Genomic DNA, 14,765 nt, shown 5'->3' with positions numbered 1-14,765 from the left:
GGCGCAATGCGAGTAGCAGTGAGGCAAGTGTCAGTGTTGAACGCTGTTGAAAGGTGGCTTAAGGGCTTGTTAAACCAGTGTCGATGATGGATCGGAAAGTGTGCCAGAAAGAGCGCGAGGGGTTTACGAAATCCGGGCTTTGTCTCTGGCATTGGCTTCAAGCTCTGTAGCTTCATGATATCAGTCCCCTGACTTGACAGACTCCAGTTCAATCAACTACATTGTCCATCTCCTGCTTTGATGACACCGACTTCTGTCTCACCGACTTCTGTCTCACAAGGCTGGTTGGTGTATTGTCTCTGGGTTTGAATGATGCAGGCTTCTTATCAGGAAACTTGGGCTGGAGGTAGACAAGGCGAGAGATGATGCCAGGTTTTTGTAAACCTCCCTACGAGTGACAACTAGGCTGGCGACCTAGTAGACCTCATCCATGTGTAAGGACAGGCTGTGTCCTCGCACCAAACTTTTCTTTGTTTTGTTTTCTACATTTTGGTTATACATTGTAAAATCAATGTTCAAGGCCTCTAGAATCCTCCAGCTTATTACATTGTAGCTCTGCCTACCCCCCCCCCCACGACTGCGTTTAGAATTTTACTGGGTTGTCAGCATTTCAGTCGTCTTTTTCTTCCTGGTCAGAAATTTGCCTATAGACTTTATGCTTATCAGCCATCTTAGAGGGCTTTTTAAAGTTATTTTAAGTCTGGAGCAATAAATGCATGAAAGGTCTACTCATGGCTTTCCAGTAGAACAAAAGCACTGACCTCTAAGATGGCTGTTATGGAAAAACCTGTAAAGCAAAGCTTTTAATCGCATGCAGCAATTGTTTTTATGGTGATGATTGTGCCCTGCGTTGCGTGCCAGTGGCTCAAATTCTTCATTATTATATTGCACCCTTCCCCGCATAGTGTACTCACAATCGTCGCGCTAAATTGTCAGTTACAGTATGGCATCACGTAAAAAAGATGTGAAGAAAGACATGAAAGTGGGGAAAGGGATAGTTGACCGCCGGCCCTGCCGTGAGTGGCACCGGTGTAAATGGATACCAGTCTGGCGTGGTTAATGGCTGGGAGACAAAAGCAGCCAGCCATGGTGCGGCATCAGGTCGTGTAATTACACCCAATGCTGCCTGTCCAAACATTTCCCCCCTGCCTTGCCTCCGATCCCGTCTCCCGGCAGACAAGTTTGAAATCCCTCAATTTCACACTTGACGGTCTTCAATCCATTAGAAGCTTCTCCCCTGCCCCTTTCCCCTCGATTTTTTTTCTTCTTTTTCACCTCTTTCTTTCTTCCTCCGTTCGCCGCGATGATGAAGAAGAAGAGGATGATGATGATGAAGATAACTGGATGGCAGTCGGGTCGGTCAGTCAGTCAGAAAAATGCAGGAAAAGCACACTTAGAAATTGATGTGCGGCCGTCAAGGGGAAAGAACCTCGCCTTCTGGAAAATACTTTCTTCCTTCCCGACTCTCCTCTTTTGTTTCCCTCGTTTAATAAAAAAAAAAGTGGATGTGTTTTAGATTACTTTTCCCAAATCTGATCGATAACGATTTCGGCATGAACGGTTTTGTTTTGCAAGCGTGTTTGTTAGCGAGGGCGGCGGCACTGTATTTAATAATCCCCACCCACATGAACATGTATGCTGAATTTTTTTCCTCCCCTTGTTCATGCTAAATTGACGTCTGTGTGAATCTCTGAAACCAAATAAAATAATTGTATGGAAAAGCACATGCACGGGGCCCACACATTGTGTTATGCGAGTTTGAACCCCGACTGGGTTCCAGGTGCTCTGTGTTCTTGGGCAAGACACTTTACTGCAATTTGCCTGTCTCGACCCAGGGGTATAAAAACGTACCTGTCAAGAGTAGAAACCCGGTTGCGTTGATCTTTAACCCTGCACACAACTGATCTCTTGGCCTGATCAACAGGGGTAATAATAATTGTGAAATGCCTTGATGCACTGTACAGCGCAGCATGAGTATACATCACAGCGCACACAATTTCCATAATGCCGCACTTTCACAAGCTGCCGTGTAATACTAATGTGGATTTTACAGAAAAAGAGAAACCAGCCGGTTGAGCCTTGGATTTTGGATGCCGTATTTATTGATTGCCTTCAATCATTCTTACTCCAACCTCTCGGAGCGTTTTGTTTGCCCCCTTTTACTCTTCCGAAACCCCCTGCGCATATGACATCTCAACAACTCTCTACAACTATCACAAGCAGTGCTCTCTGACTAAAGAGGGTTCTCTGCCGAGCTGGCTGATGTCACATTGCCATCTCCCTAATCGATATTATATCAAAATCATCACCGTTAGAGCACTTGGTGCGGTAAGTCATTTTTTGGTAGGCATGATTTTGCTGGAGGTAGCTTTGTGTATTAAGCATATATATGCCACACCTTAAAGGGACTGGAACAGCCCGATTGGGCTACAAAACACGCTTTGAACGAGATGATGTTAATCGGAAAGAACATTTAAAAGTAGGATATAAACATCCACACAACCATCCTTTAAAAAGTGGGCGTTTTTGTGTTATTCCTGTATTATGCGTGCGAGAATGAATTTCGGGGTCCACTTTTGCGACCCCATAAATTCGAGCTGTTTGGATGCTATTTGTGATTTCATTTGTAAAGTGTTCGCCTTTTGCGGAAGTTGAAGAAACCACATTTTTTACAATTGGTGATTGGTCACTGCTGTTCCCGAGACACACAACGTGTATGTCGTACACTGAGAACGACATGAAAAACGTATTCGTATTCCGTCGTGTCCAATGTAAACAACCGTTTTTTTTTTTTAATCTTTTGTTGGGAACGGAAAGACATTAGGTTGGTTTCCTTTCAACCAGATGTTTGAAATAGGCTAAGTAAACAATCCAAAACATGAATATTTTCATGGATTTCAGGAACTAGTGCCCCCTTAATATCTGTGAGGCATCCTGGCAAAATGAGATGGAACTGGGCACAGGCTGTAGTGGAGAAAAAATGCAACAAAAAGTGGCAGATGCGAAACCTAAAAAGGGTATCATGAAAATTAATGATTCGTATAAACTTTAGTGACATGAAACTTGCCTGGTATAGCTTTTGCAATATTTGTATTTTATTCTATATTTGTATTTTATTTGTATTTTATTTTGCTCTATTTATAAATGTCGTCAGACAGTCCATCTGTAGTCTTTTGTTTGTCGACCGTAATCCGCTGTAGCCATATTTGAAAAGGACTTATTAGATGAGACACAACAGATGTGGCTCTGCATGGGGAACGTGCAGATGACTCCCAAAGACTTTATCTACATGTACAGTGAAGTCTCCATTTTTTTTCATCAGGATTTTGAAAAACTGTTTGCCTTTCTGAAATTTATACAGTTTCCCAGGATAGAGGAGTCGGGTTGACGCAGCGATTCTTTCCTCGCCTTCCACCGCTGTGACCCGGGCTAAATTCCTGCCAAGGTTCACAGATTTTTTTTCAGTTCCTACCTGATTCCGTGGTTTTTCCCCAGAATATTCCTCTGGGCATTTTCCTCCCACCTCCAAAACTGTACTTTCTTCTCATAGTCTTCTCTCTAACAGGTTTCTTCAGGCTTGCGAGCTACAGTGCCTTTAGGGCGCTCTTGAGGAATTCTTGGTTTCACTACCAGAAATAAATAATGATGATAATAATTAGGTTTTCAACTGATTTTCCTTCAAAATGATTTTAAACTCCAATTTTCACACAGGATATTTCAAAAAAATTCCCTAGCCTCACCCAAAAAGTTTATTCATGTCACCGCCAGGCGCGGTTCTAGAACCAATATTTTGGGGGGCTAGCAGGGTGGATCCAGATTATTTTTCAGGGAGGCGTGCTGAAATGTAGACCGGTTATTTTCTCCAGACACTTAGACCTCCGAAAATCAATAGGCTCATGCCATATTTTCAATGGGGAGCGCCAATAAAATCCTAAAATCATTCACACTATATTAACTACAAATGCACCCTTGTCACAATGTTTTCTTTAGAGGGAGACTGTTCGCATGTACATCTCAATCCTACTTTTTGCTAATGCAATTTTTTACGGAATTTATTTTTGGGGGGCAGGAAGTACAAACCGGCCTTTTAGGCCACAGGAACATGCTGACAATGCAGTTAGCCGTAGCTCTGTATCTAATTTTTGGACACAGTCGTACGGTAGACAGCCAGGCCATAAATGCCCTCTGAACTTTGACACAGGGTCAAATAATATAAATATTAACACGTGAATAAATACCTATCGAGTCAGCTTTGTGAAAAGAAAAATTGTCCCGGCTTGTAGTGACCAATGAAATCTCAAAATGCATGGGGAAGTTAGCCCTCTTTCAAAAAATAACCGCGTCCGAATTAATCGACTATGGCTGGATATGAAACACGGGTCTACGAGAAGTGGCTGCAGCCGCTACCATAGATACGTGTGTAATTTCCAGACGTTGCCAAGTAAATCTGAGACGGCCATTGTTGTCAAGAACACTTGCAGGTGTTCCCAACTAGAAAAGTAAATACATGTATTGGCAACTGTTACTTTAGTCCATTTAGGAAGAGAACAAAATTCCCCCAGATGCCCACCTACAGACAAGCTAGTGTTACCAACAAGTACCAAGTGGTACAACCCATGGCGGCCGGGTAACGTGTGAAGAGGGCTTTAATACGGCACCGTCCGTGCACCCGAATGGGGCGTGATCTAATATGCAAACATTTTGCAAATTAGACGCATGTATGCGCATCAGTGTTTTCAAAACTGCTAGTCTTCGAATGCAAAGCTGTAATACTCGAGTTGCACGAATACAATATATGGCCGAGTAAACTGTCCACCAACCAACCAACCAATCAACATACCGGTAAGCAGCTCCAGCCCACGGCGTGTTTCACACCCGCCAAGGGAAAAATACAGATGACATGGCAGCAAATGTGGCCTTAAAATGTTAGCAGCACTTTCCTTTTGTTTTGTACCTCAAAATACATTTGTCAAACCTTCTTTGGACAAAACTAGGATCCCTACATAATTGCCACCCTCAAACTCGTAACCATCCAACAGTGAACCCTCTACAACCCACAGGACCTGCACAAGGCAATGATTTACAGGCGCAGTGTGTGCTGTGTTTTATTCCCTGACACCTAAGGGCAGGTGAGACGCTCCCGTGGGACAGAGGTTGCAAGCAGTTGGTGCCCCAGCGGGGGAAGGAGGGTGTGAGAGTCGGACTACCTAGTGCTGAATTATGGATCGGGGCTGTTGTGAATTTATGAGCTGCGAGTGCTCCATGAAACTTGAAAGTGTTAACTTTGGGGTGTTTCATCTTCATGTATGTAGGCCTCATGTGTGTACCGGAAGGGCCTGTATACGTGTACTGATGCATTTTAAAGTGAAATGGCATGTTAGGCAAGTTCAGCAGTGTTGCACTCTCTGCTATGTATAAGTGTTTCTCTGGTTCGAATCCAGTCATAGCCACTATGTTGATTGGAATTTAAAGGGAATATACAACATTTGCAAACATCAAAAAACAAAAATACCGAATTATTATGCAGTACCTTACTTAACTGTTACTGAATTACAGTCTAAAGTATCCTGTAAAATCACGGCACCTGGTGTGCTGTCATTTTCAAGAAAAGTGGTATTTTTGTATCAATTTCCAACGCTGGTCGGCTGACCAGTGTTGGAAAAACCTGACTGTTTTCCAACTACTTCCCCCGTTTTACCAAATTTTCAGTCCACATGTTGTCCGCAGATGGTTACACGTCTGGGAACGGGTGCAAGCCAGTTAGCTAGTTTCCTGACCTTACAATTCCCCAAAGTCCATAAATTGCTCTGTTTCATCTTACATGTAAGTGGGGTCAGGGAACCAGACTTCATGAACATGATTGTTTTCTTGGTTTTTCCAGCATCTACGAACACAAAACTTTAAAAAAAAAATCAGTGAAACAATATATTTGTATAAAATATTAACCCCCAAATCCATCCATTTCTGAAAATTACAGCAAAAACAAATGTTGTATATATACATGTATTCCCTTTAACTTAAGCCGGCCCATGCATGATAAGATATTAGTAACAAAATCATTGGTATCATTTTTGATGGAATTTTGTAAAAGAAGGATGTTAATTTCAACATCATTAGGTATTGCCATTCATCAACTTAATTTTCATTGATAACTCAGTGCTGTAGCAGCCACAACAGATGGTAGTCATAAGCTTCAATAGACCATTATCGTGTTGCAGCAATTTGATTTTTTTCCCCCATTCAAATCAATGTAACCAAAGCGAGGCTGGAGGGAAAAATAGTCTGGTTCCTTTTTGCACAAAAACATTATCATTCAGTACTATTATTGGATACAGGGAACATGACTAAAATGGTGGAAGCGTGTTCATATGTCCATTGGTACTCATCAATTACAGCACATTGCCCCAGTATTGCAAAGTAGGTCACAAGGTGACACAGCTTATTTTGAGTTACACAGTTCACTCATCAGGTAACACATATATGACTCTGCAATCTTTTTGTGCTATCCAAATTCACCCAAGCACAGCTACGGTTACTTTTTTTTGCGGAGATATCTAACGCTTCAAAGTACTACAGCTATGGCTCTGTCCATTGGGGACTTGCAACGCCTTGTTACATGTACTTCACTCGAATGCAAATGCGAAGTGAATTTGGCGTCATGAAACATTCCCTGAGAAATTGTAATGTGTTCAACTCTTGCAACTTTTGCACGAAAAATTTACCTTGACATGTCGTGTCGTCAGAAATTTGCATTCGTGTTTGCTTTGGCGTCGAGTATGAACCTGCCTTAAAGGGAATATACAACATTTGCAAACATCGAAAAAATAAAACTACCAAGTTTTTGCGAAATACCTTAATAGGATGTTGGTAAATGACAGTCTAAAGCATCCTGTAAAATTATGGCACCTGGTATACTGTCATTTTCAAGAAAAGTGGTATTTTTGTATCAATTTCCAACGCTGATCGGCCGATCAGCGTTGGAAACAACTGGCTTTTTTTTCAAATACTGGCCCCAATTGACCATTGCACTTGTTTGCAATCGATTACAAACCTATGAACGGGTACGAGCCAGCTAGACTGGTTCCCTGACCTTACAATTCCCCAATGTATGTAAACTGCTCTGTTTCTTCTTATATGGAGTCAGGGGACCAGACTACAGGAAAATGATCGTTTTTCTTGGTTTTTATAGCACTTTCGAACCCAAAACCTCCAAAAAGTCAGTGTAACTATATTTGCTTTATATTTCCAACCCCCCAATTCCATCCATTTCTGAAAATTACAGCAAAAGCAAATGATGTATATTCCCTTTAATTTGACTCAGGTCTTTGCAACCACAAACACACTGTCATGTGACCCCAGGAACTAGGTACATGTATGTGGTATGCATATGTTTAAACTGTATGTTAACAACAATGCAGTGTGGCATTATATGGTGTCCAACAGACCTGTTGCGCAGAGCGCCCTCAGTGAGGACTTATCTAAATTTGATGACAATGGAAGTACAAATTGTAATCTCGTGCATACCAGTGTCACAAAAGAACAAATGTAAGTGATACATAACATTTGATGCTGCTTATTTTTTACGCCTTTGAATGCAAAAGTAACAAAGTATTTGACCATCTTGTAGTACCGTAGTTCAACAGCAGGCCCTATATTCACAGCGTCCCCTTGTGAACAAAAGAACGACAGACTTGCATACCTGTGAATTTGGAATGAATTCAGAATGGGATATTATGTGTCATGACCTGCCCCCATTTTTCCCCATACCAAACTCATACATGGTGTCCCCAAGCCCGCAGGTCTGGTACCCGTAATCCCCTCAGGGATCTGTAAATAATTCACCAGGACCATAATTTATTTGCCGCAAATGTTGCCAGTCGGAGTGTCCGTGGGGCTCCCCATGCATGTTCCTGGCACCTTTTCTGTCCCATTGCCCGACTGCTGATGACAGGACTTATTATAAATTCATCTCCTTTTTTTCCCTCGTCAACTAATTATAAAGTAATGATGCTAATGTCCCAGTACCGTACATGTACTGCAAGTGCCGTGTTAACCCCCCCCCCCTTCAAAAGAATGCTTGGGACGCTTTGGACCAACTTGAATATTTATGGAGAATTTTACAATCATAAATTTGATAGACTCTTCATCTATCCAGCCAAGTCACTGTTACAATATTTGTACTTTTTTATGGGGTTAGCGTCCAACTTTTGTCCTAGGAATTAGAATGTTCCATGTCGGCTGTTCCATGTTGGTCAAATCCCTGTTGGTTACTGAACTTTGCATCTTTCTTTTGTTATTCAGCCCTGTTCTAAAGTAAATAGCAATAATTGTAAACCACCCATATTTCAAGTTATATAATACATGTACATGTATGTATGTACATGTACATGCAGTGCACACATAAACAGTTATGCTTAAATTTGGTATCATGTGACCACAACATCCAAGCCTGAAATGGTTTATCTCATTAAATTATGAAATACTACCGTCATTAGACAATGCAAAAACCATTTCGCGGAGAACTTGTTTCTTAAAATCATCACCGGATGTGATAAAAATAATTGTAAGCTACAAGCACAGTTCAATCAATATAGCCCGCTTCACTTCTTCTATGCCCCTGTGTTTGAATGAAGTCACCCCATCCAGCATTGGTGACCATTAAAGGGAATATACAACATTTGCAAACATCGAAAAATAAAACTACCAAGTTTTTACGAAATACCTTGCTAGGATGTTGGTAAATGACAGTCTAAAGCATCCTGTAAAATAATGGCACCTGGTGTGAAGTCATTTTCAAGAAAATGGTATTTTTGTATACATTTCCAACGGTGGTCGGCCGACCATCGTTGGAAAAACCTAACTATTTTTCAACTACTGCTCCAACTTTACACTTTTTTCGGTCCAAATTGTGTCTGCTATTGGTTACATGTTCATGAACGGGTGCAGGCCAGCTAGACTGGTTCCCTTACCTTACAATTTTCCGGCATCTATAAATTGATCCATAGTTTATCTTTAGTGGAGTCAAGGAACCAGACTACTTGAACATTTTTGTTTTTCTTTGTTTTTCCAGCATTTTCGAACACAAAACTTCAAACATGGCAGTGTAACAATATTTGATCTATTATACTAACCCCTCAAATAGTTCATTTCTGAAAATTACAGCAAAAGCCAATGATGTACATTCCCTTTAAGCCACCATAATAGAGTCTTCTAAAATCAATCTGCTCTCCACCCCTGTCAATCCACAGTGTTGGGCAACCCAAATAAACCCTGGGGGCGTTTCCTCTTGCCATCCAAGCCAGTCCCCCATACATGTACCTCTTTATCTTAACATCCCTCCTTTGCCCATTTACTCTCTCCTTTAAGCTTTATAGCCCCCTCCCTTGCCTTTAGTCCTCACACAAAGAGTGACCTTAAAATGACAGGACACAGAGACAAGCAGACATTGGGAGATCTTCTCTTCAGTGGGCGCAAGAGCACTTGTCAGGCTGTTGCATCCTTTCTGGAGTCCCCATCTCATTAAGAAAAGTATTGAGCTGAAGTTACCCCTTCAGTTGCCAGTGATGTAAAGCTACAGCTGCCATTGTGACCTCCAGTGCCCCCTCGTCTGCAAAGCCGCATCCGAATTACTTGGCTGCGGCTTTGCAATTACACAGGTTTCTGTGGGAGTCGAAGCCACTTCCTATTGACACGCGTGCCGACTGTAGCCAAGTTATTTGGATGAAACCAAAGGCAGATTTGTTGCTCTGCTGACCGCACAATTCTACGCTTACTTATAACCAATCTGCTTTTGCAACACTAGCAAGAAGCTCTGTGCTACCCCTTTAAAGGTAGTAAACAACAGTTGCAGACATCAAAAAACAAAACTACCAAATTATTATGAAATGCCTTACTTGACTGTCAGTGAATAATAGTCACAAACATCCTGTGTAATCATGGCACCTGGTGTGCTGTCATTTTCAAGAAAAGTGAAATTTTCCAATGATGGTCAGCCGCCCATCGCTGGAAAAAAAAAACCCAGACTTTTTTCAAATACTGCCCCAAATTTACCAAATTTAGTTAGTCCACATTTTTTTTTTGCAATCAGTGACACATCTGTGAACAGTTGCAAAACAGCTAGTAAGGTTCTCTGACCCGACAATTCCCCGACGTCTATAAATTGCTCTGTTTCATCTGAAGTAGGGTCAGGGAACCAGACTACAAGAACAGCATTTGTTTCTTGGTTTTTCCAGCATCTATTAACCAAAAACTTTAAACAGGTCAGTGTAACAATATTTGCCATAATACACTAACCCCCAAATCCATCCATTTCTGAAAATTACAGGAAAAGCACATGTTGAATGTTACCCTTAAGCACTGAGTCCGCAGTTTCAAAAATAGCTAGAAATAGCTTTTTTCAGACATATTTTCTACAGGTGGCTGTAGGACCAAGGATGCAGTTTACAGGGGCAGTCTCATCCATATCTGGACCCCATTTTTGAGGCTAGGATAGCATACAGTGTTATTCCTGAGCTGTAAAAACTCTACAGCAGTTGAGACCTTTAAAGGGAATATACAACATTTGCAAACATCGAAAAATAAAACTACCAAGTTTTTACGAAATACCTTACTAGGATGTTGGTTAATGACAGTCTCAAGCATCTTGTAACATTATGGCACCTGGTGTGAAGTCATTTTCAAGAAAAGTGGTATTTTGTATAAATTTCCAACGGTGGTCGGCCGACGACCGTTGGAAAAACCTAACTATTTTTCAACTACTGCTCCAGATTTACCTTTTTTTTCCAGTCCAAATTTTGTTTGCTATTAGTTACATGTTCATGAACGCGGGCGCAGGCAAGCTAGATTGGTTTCTTTACCATACAATTTTCCGGCATCTATAAATTGATTCATTTCATTTTAGTGGAGTCAGGGAACCAGACTACTTAAAAAAAATTGTTTTTGTTAGTTTTTCCAGCATTTTCGAACACAAACCTTCAAACTTGTCAGTGTAACAATATTTGATCTATTATACTGACCCCTCAAATAGTTCATTTTCTGAAATTTAAAGCAAAAGCCAACAATGTACATTCCCTTTAACACCAGCAAGCACCTTTCGCTGATGAAAGGGGTGACTAAATGATTCCCCCCCCCTTGATCTACCGCTAACTTCTTCCTGACTCCCCCTCAAAACGAGGTCTTGCTAACCCCTTGTCTGCTCACATGAATCTCATCCAAAGTAGCAGCAGGATTCCAATGAACAGAGTTTTTTTTTAATGAAAAGTGTGGCGAGGGATCACCATTAATGTACAATAGGACCTGACAGTTCTCACCTTGCTAGAGTAACGAGGCTGATTGGTACCCCGGGGCATGTGCCATGTTTGGTCAACCACCACTGCAAGAAACCATGCAAGGACACTCAATATTGGGGCTGAAGTAGTTGGGGAGAAAATATCCCCGCATAAATTTGAGTATATAATGACATGTGATTAGCATATTCTCATTTGAATATAATGTAACTCTCTGCAATAGCATGGTGATATTAGGTGAAAATGGTTCTTGCTAGGGATGACGAGCAGATGTTCTGGCTTAATTCATTGTATCAGGGTTGGGTGATGTAAATCATTTGATTTAAAGTCACTTGAAAATTAAAAAAAAAAATCATGAAAAAAAGAAAATCAGAAGTCATGTAAAAGTTACAAAAGTCACTTGGTAAGGCCAAAAAAAATACTTCTGCTTCCAATTACATGCCGATGGCATTCAAAAATAAAGTAGGTACATGTAGGTAGGGAATTTATTTTTTTTGGCCAATTTTGTTTGTGTACGATTATATGGAGACGTCTGCATGTAGTCAAGGTTAAAAGGTAGAAATTGATGGTTTTGGGTGTTTTTTTCCCTCATTTTTCCAATAAAAAATTAGGGTAGGGGCTGTCAGAATAGGGTAGGTAGGGAAACCGGAACCAGAACTAATATTTTTTTTAGCCTAAGCTCGTAACTATTAGAGCTTTTAAGGAATTGTAACCTAATTTTAATACTCTGTATTAAACACCATATGAAAAAAAGACTCACTTTTAGAATCTGCCACTTTCGACTTGGTGTCCTCCAATGTCGATACAGCGCTGTATGGAGACAGTGGCGGAAGGCGCTTGCTGCGGCCGAAAGCTTCTGAAGGAATGCAGGATCACCCCTGATGTCATTGCACACCTCCTCGATAGTCTGGCGCAACACACAAACGAGGAGGTGTGCAATGACACCAGGGGTGATCCTGCATTCCTTCATAAGCTTTTGGCCGCAGCACGCGCCTTCCGCCACCGTCTCCAGCATTGTATCAACTTTCTGAAAGTGAGTATTTTTTTCGTATGGCATTTAAATCTTACCCTCTTGTACAAAGCTGATGAAATTGGCTCCATAAAATTCGTCATGCCTCGTTTCTATGATCTGAAATTTTGGTTTAATTCCATTGGTAAACAACAGAGTTATTTAGGATCAAAAGTATGACGTGTTTTTTAATTTTTATTTGTAGTACACATTGCGATGCATTATACACTCAACCAAAAAAGAAAGTCTAACTCAAAAATTACTGAGCACCTCTCACTCAAATAATGACTAATCAGTACAGAAATTCCTTAGCAATCCAGCGATACTCTATATTTGGCCCAAAACAGTGAAAATGTGCATACGAATTTATGCAATTCATGACAAATGACACCGAAAACAGTTGCACTTTTGTATACATACATGTACGTGCAAGATGTGGTTCACACTCACCTTGCATGTATACAAAAGTGCAACTTTTTTTCGGTACCAGTTGTCATTAATTGCATAATTTTGTACACATTTCCACTGTTTTGGGCCAAACAAAGAGTATGGCTGGATTGCTAAGGAATTTCTGTACTGATCCGTCGTAATTTGAGCAAGATGTGCCGAGTAGTTTTTAGTTAGACAAAAAAGTATTAGTGGGGGGACTTTCTTTTTTGGTTGAGTGTAGTTGAGTTTTCTGTTACACAAAGTATTTGTTTATGACTGGCCCACAGTGTAGTCCAACATGTTCATGCACATGTACATATCATACCCAGGTTAAAGCCTACAAAGCTCAATTCATGCACTCCCCTAAAGTTCATACACATCATCAGACGGACGGGGTCATCATGAGGCACGATATGTTCAGATAATGCGCAAACCCAGTCGAGATCTACAGTTCAGCCCTGCTGCCGAGCTTAGCTTACGTGTACATCCCCCTCCATAACCTTTTCTTTAAGTTCATTTTTCAAAGCTCATCCCTTTCTCATACTGTCATTTGGCGCCATCGTAAAGAAATAAACACAATAAACCATAGAAACATCTGGAGGTCTGTGGTAATTTTATGGGGATATTTTAAAAAGTTCCAAGTAAATGCTCAGCTTTCAGCAACATATATAGCCCGCTTTAACCATTGTTTAGAGGCCATTAATCATTTAAATTGCCGTAAATGATAAGAAACGGCAGTATGGATTTAATTGCCTGGAACAGAAATGGCTAAAAAAAGAAGCATTGACCGTAATGCTTTTGTGTCTATACAGATTGTGTGCTTGTTAAAAAAAAGCTTGAATTGAATTTCAATGAATAACCATCCTGAAGGTGCCCTAAATATCCAACTCTTCCCACCCCCCCCCCCATTAAAGCCATGTGAATGTCCATCCCCCCCCCCCCAAAAAAACCCCTGGAAAAACCAAACGAACAAATAAACAAACAACCCCAACAACCCAACAAACAACAAATAGGTGTGTATGGGCCTTATTCACGAGTTGGCCATTTTGGTGGAGTTCCCTAAATGCATCTCATTAATTGTTAAAGCTATAGTCCATCATTTGCAGCCATCCGAAAAAGTAACTGGCATATTATTGTTGAAAAACATACTTAGTTGAAAGATAGTAAGTGGACTAAACTCCCTGTGAAATTAATCTTACTGGCAAGCTATCATTTTGATAGCTATCAACGAAAGAAGGCCTTTCCAACGGTGCATCTTAAGACGCACCGTAGGAAAATTTAAATTAGTAGTTCGTTTTGTTATTCGGCGCAGCGCGCGCATGCATACAAGGCACGACGCACAGGTGCGCGCGGTTGCTATAATTCGTCGGATCAGTGCGCGACATCGCGTATAGCTGCAATTCAAAACAATTCAAAACATGATAACTTTTGATTTGAAATTGAGATCCTAGAATGCTGTTTTTCTCGGAATATACAGCTGAAGCTGAGCTGAAACTTCATCAGGTTAGTTGTTCAGAATCCTCCATTAGATTTTGAACACTTTTGTTGCTTCAAACGAACAAACTGCACAAATTACAAATGATGGACTATATATCTTTAACTGTTGAATGGGATGGGCCAGATTAATTTATGCAGGCACAATGCAGCCTTATTTTACTGTCGTTTTTTTGTCAATCTGGCTTGAAACATTAGGGAATGTTTGAATACAAATTTCAATTTATTCATTGAATCAGACTGGAATGAATAAGAAACTAACTCACTTTCATTTCTCTTCGCAAGTTCCAAAAATTCAGATTTTATCTCACTTTCAATTCAATATGGTGAATAAGGCCCATTAGGAATGAGGAAACCAACAACTTAATTCAAACCAGGCAGAAACTACTTGTAGTCTGGCTTACCTCACCCTGGTATGTGATAAACAGCTCCTGTGTTTTCATTGGTGGCTCTGTTCTTTTCCTGCTGTCTGATTGGCCGAAACTGTATTTCAATAAAGCTCTTGTTCCCAGTTTCACAAAAGAGATCTATGCAAATAGTATGCTGAT

This window comes from Patiria miniata, unplaced genomic scaffold (assembly GCF_015706575.1).
Source record: "Patiria miniata isolate m_02_andy unplaced genomic scaffold, ASM1570657v1 HiC_scaffold_1, whole genome shotgun sequence".
Taxonomy (NCBI): domain Eukaryota; kingdom Metazoa; phylum Echinodermata; class Asteroidea; order Valvatida; family Asterinidae; genus Patiria; species Patiria miniata.
The sequence above is the reverse complement of the archived record's forward strand: the minus strand, read 5'-3'. Positions refer to the sequence as shown.